Raw genomic sequence first — 5,175 nt, forward strand, 5'->3', positions numbered from 1 at the left:
TTATTTCTTTTACTTTTATTTGTCAGTTTTAGTTTTATTTCACTTTGTTTTATTTCCCGGTTTTATGTGTGTTTTGTAGGTATTTGTTCCAAGTCCGAGTTGGTTCTAGCTACTGCATAGTTGAACCTTCATCACCATCATGGTGATGACGGTGATGGTGATTTAAGCTGCCAGGAACTCCTCCCTCAATTCCCCTGTTCCCGCACTTCATAACTGCAGCAACACAAATCATCTAGCTGCTGCCACAAACCCCGAAGCAACCCCTAGCAGCACCTCACTCCATCACCTCGCATCAACCACCTGCTGCCCCTTTGACCTGCCACCATCGCACCACCATTACCACCAGCAGCGCCGCCTTGCTTCACCCAGACCACCAACTCCAAGCGCACCTCCAAACCTCCCACCAAAGCAGCCACCTTCACTCCTTAATTCCACCACCACACGCAACAACAACAGCAACAATAACTGCAATTAACAACTACCAATTGCAGCAACAACAATTCCCGCAAACCACCTCGCAACAACAATTGCAGCAACACCAGTCAGCCTCCAATTGCGCCTCCCTCACCTCCGCAACCACCAGCCACGCTGTCCCAATTGAACCGCTGCTGCAGCCACCCTCACAACGCGCCACTCCTGGCAGCAACCGCACTCACCTCACGCAGCAACTAGCACCCACACCTCAACAGGTGCGGCCGCACTCGCCTCCTCTGCGGCCGCACGATTATGGGTCTTTGAAGATGAGAAGCATGGGATAATTTCCCTCTGTTTGAAGCAGCAAAAACCGATTTCTTTTCCTCCTTATTTCTTTGTTATTTATTTTTCTTTTTATTCTTTTTAATTTTCTTTTCTATTCTCTTTTATTAATTTATTTTCTCTTCTTTTCTTTCTTTTTCTTTTCATTTTATTTTATTTTCTTTTCTCTTTTATATTCTCTTAATCCTTGTATTCAATATATACCCATTTTTGGGTAGAGAGAAAAACAATTAGACAATTAGAGAATTAGATTAGATTTTAGAGAGAGAAAAACATTAGTTCTTAGCATTTTTAGAGAGAGAAAGTGTGGGTTTGATGATTGATGATTGAAGATTGCTTCATTTGATTTGATTTCTATCAAGTTTGTAAGAATTCTTTACTCTTTAATGCAATTCAATGTTTGATTTCATTAGTATTGTTGTTTGATTTGGTTAATTGATAGTTTGATTGATTTGATTGAATTTGTTGGTTTCAATTGATGAATTTGAGAATGATGATTAGTTTAGCTTTGATTTTGATGTTCTTTATGGATTGTGAGTAGTTTATTTGGCTAGGGTAGTGGTGAAGAATGTATTGATGATGAATTGAGATTAATTTGGGGGAAATTGATTGAGTTGATAATGTGATTAAATTGGTTGATTGATTTTGTGCATGTGTGTGCTTGATTAGGCTTGATCACCCTTGTTATTCACACTAGATTGCATTGTGAGTTCACATTGATACGGACCATTGATTTGTGGCTTACATTTACTCGATTGAGATATCTTGTGATGTTTCCTAGCTAGTGTTTGATGTAGTTGACGCTAATTAGACCTCTAGGAGAATAGCTTGATGTACTCTCTTGGTTGCAATTTCGGTTTTCCCTCGCATTGCTTGACTTGATTGGTTAATTCCCCAAGTTGATGATACTTCATCGTTGATGCATGTGGATCCATTCCCCTAGTGCCTTAGCATTCATTTAGTAAAAGCCTTTTGCATCGCCTAGTTTAGCTTTAGTTTCTACCTTAAACCCCTACTAGACTTCGGAATAGCTTAACTTAGGCATCGTGCATTTGACCTCCATTCCTTAGGGTTCGACCTTGACTTACCACTACACTAAATAGGGGTTTGTTAAGTTACAAATTTTGTTTGATTGGGTGGGGTGGTAGCCCAACGACCTACCGTTCTCCTTCCCATCAAAATGGCGCCGTTGCCGGGGAATGGTGCTTTGAGTGCATGTTGTTGTTGAGTCTATTCCACTTTATTTGCAAAATACAAAAAGATTTTACACTTTAGGCTACACTTGTAGCCGTGCTACTAACAATTTCTTTGAGTTTTGTGTGCTTAGATCCCTAGCCATGGGAAGTAATTCAAGAGTTGCCTTGAAGGAACTTGGAGTGCCCGGTGCATATAGGTATGAGAGCGGCATAGCTCCACCTACAACACCGGCAAGCGATTTTGAAATTAGGCCGGCAATGATCACCCTAATTGAGAGGAGACAATATAGTGGGGCAAAAAACGAGAGCCCATTGAACCATCTTAAGGAGTTTGAAAAATATTGCAACACTATCAATGTCAATGGAGTTTCTCAAGAGTTTATCCGCCTTAAGTTGTTCCCTTTCTCTCTCATAGGAAGATCTTTGGAATGGCTAGACAAAGAAGTGAAGCCCAATTCCTTGAAGACATGGGATGATGTCACAAAAGCTTTCTTGTCCCATTTCTACCCACCAAAGAAGACGGCGGAGGCTAGAGCCTTAATCCAAAGTTTTAAGCAATTGCCTAGAGAGAATCTCTATGAAGCATGGGAGAGGTACAAGGACTACCAAAGGCAATGTCCTCACCACGGAATTCCAACATATCAAGTGATCCAAATCTTCTATAGTGGTTTGAGCTTTCAAGGTAGATCGAGCCTAGATGCCGGAGCCGGAGGGCCAATCATGAACAAGACGGAAGAAGAGGTTGTGGATGTAATAGATGATGTGGTAAGGAATTACATGGATTGGCATGATGTAGAGAGGGAATCGGCAAGCACAAGTTGCTCAACCGATCAATCTTATGTCATCAACGAATTGTCCACAATGGTCTCGGAGTTAGGAAAGGAGGTGAATTCTCTCAAGAACAAGCTCGAGAGTCCTTCACAAGCTTCTAGTCTTCCCTCCCAATTTAAGGGGAGAGGTACATCTTCCTACTCTAACCCTCTTTTTGCTTCTTGTTGCATGATTAGAGAATGCTTGGTTTGTGATATGTGTGGCAAGAATGATCATGATGCTTCTAATTTCTCCAATGTTCCTTGTGATAGATATGATGGATATGAGAATGTGCGTGTGAATTGTGATGATAATAATGATTTTGGACCTAGATTTAATGCTCAAAAGATTATTGGGAATAGGAATTATCACAATAATGGGAGCTATGATAATTACAACCAAAAGAGTGGTAATGGTAACCGTGTGACCCAAGAATTTTGTGGTAACCATAACAACTTTTGTTGTAATGATCAAAGCTATGACCAAGAATATGGGGATCATAACCAAGGTTATGGTAACCATAATCAAAATTTCGGCCAAAATCATGGTAAGGGTAATTGGAGTAATCAAGGTAGGGGAAATTTTCAAAATGATGTTCAAAGAGACACCCCACCCCAAATTACTCCAAAGACTCAAAGCCAAGGTGATGATTTCTTTACTCAACAATCCCAATTGAATAGGCTAGAAAATTTCATGATGGATCAATCTAAGATGTTGAATGAATTCACATTGTCTTGTAATAAAATGTTTGAGGTCCTTTTTACTCATGGAAAGATGCTTGAGAACCAAATCGTTCAACTAGCCAACCCTTTGAAAGATTGTGCTAGTCCATCTCCTTTACCTTCACAAGAAGTTGATTCTAGGGAACCGATGTGTGCTATGACCACTAGGAGTGGTAAGGTCCTTAAAGAGAGTGTTCCTAAGAAGAGTAAGGAGAGTGAAAAAGAGAATGTTTTGAGTGAAGAGAATAAGAATGAAGAGCCTAGAAAGATGAGTGAGGATTCCAATGATAAGCCTAAGGAGAAAGAGCGAAAGCAAGATGAGGTTTATAAACCTAGACTTCCTTACCCCCAAAAGCACAATAGGCATAAATTGGATGAGCAATTTGGGAAATTCATCGACATGCTTAAGCAACTTCATCTTACTCTTCCTTTTACCGATGTTGTAGAACAAATGCCAAACTATGCTAAGTTTCTTAAGGAAATCTTGAGCGGTAAGAGAGATTGCAATTTGGTGGAACCGGTGAATCTAGGGGAGTGCTTTAGTGCTTTTTTTCAAAACGACTTACCCCAAAAGTTGAAGGATCCCGGAAATTTCTCCGTACCTTGCAAAATCAAAGGAAAATTGTTCCAAAATGCTCTTTGTGATCTTGGTGCTAGTGTTAGTATCATGCCTTATTCCGTCTTTAAGAAACTTAAGCTAGGTGAACTCCTTCCATCCAATATGACCCTTCAATTGGCCGATCGGTCTATCAAGTTTCCTAAGGGGAGAGTTGAGGATGTTCCTCTCAAGATAGGAGAGTTCACCATTCCCGTTGATTTCATTGTGCTTGAGATTGCGGAAGATGAACATATCCCTATCATCTTAGGAAGGCCTTTCTTAGCCACCTCGAGAGCCTTGATAGATGTTAAGAGAGGTCGTATTACCTTGAGAATTGGTAAGAATGAGGAAAGTTTTGATTTGAAACCAACACATGAGTCTTTGTCCCTTGTAAAAGGAATTATGTGTGTTAATTCCCCTCGCCCTATTGATGATGCATGCACAATTGATTCTTCACATACCGATTTTCTTGAGAATTATGATGATGTGCTTTTGAGTTGTGATTGCAAGAAGGTTAGTGAAGATAAAGTAATGATTCCCAAGCTTATGGACGAGGAGGAAGTTGATATTCCTCATTGGTTTGAACTCCATCCTCAAGATGAAGGTGATGTTTCTATGAGTTTAGATGGTGAAGGACCTTTTACAAAGAAAAACAAGGCAAAGAAAAGAGCCCGAGCTTCTAAGAAAAAGAGAAAGAGAATGAAGTTGAGGAAAGAAAAGCTCGCATTTGAAAGGTCTTTATGAAAGCTTATCAAGCATCAACGAGAAGTTGCTAGAAGTTGAAGAGAAATTTGTTCTTTCTACTACCATGAAGAAGGTGGTGTTCTTTGACCCTCCATGATTTGGAGGAAGGGTCGAGCTTAGGACCTTAAGCAAGAGCTTCCCGGGAGGCAACCCGGAGATTCTAACTTTTCTTTTTGATTTTTGAGTTTTCTTATTTTTGTTTCTTTTATTACTTTTTCTTTGCTTTCACTTTTCTACTTGTTTGGATTTTTAGGATGAACTTTGCGAGATTGGATTTCTTCAAGAATGCATGGTGAATGGAAGGTGTTCGTGGCGCATATCATATTTTGTTCGATTCCAATCGAAATTT

General features: G+C 40.0%; 1 non-coding gene across 1 annotated transcript; it reads right to left on the minus strand.

Moving 5' to 3' along the window:
• Positions 1 to 2,478: 2,478 nt before the first annotated feature.
• On the minus strand, positions 2,479 to 2,584 carry LOC145621719 (small nucleolar RNA R71). The gene has a single exon (XR_014108527.1). It is a non-coding gene; the product is annotated as a small nucleolar RNA R71 (small nucleolar RNA).
• Between the last annotated feature and the right edge of the window lie 2,591 nt (positions 2,585 to 5,175).

This window comes from Chenopodium album, chromosome 27, assembly GCF_948465745.1.
Source record: "Chenopodium album chromosome 27, dcCheAlbu1.1, whole genome shotgun sequence".
NCBI classification, from domain to species: Eukaryota; Viridiplantae; Streptophyta; class Magnoliopsida; order Caryophyllales; family Amaranthaceae; genus Chenopodium; species Chenopodium album.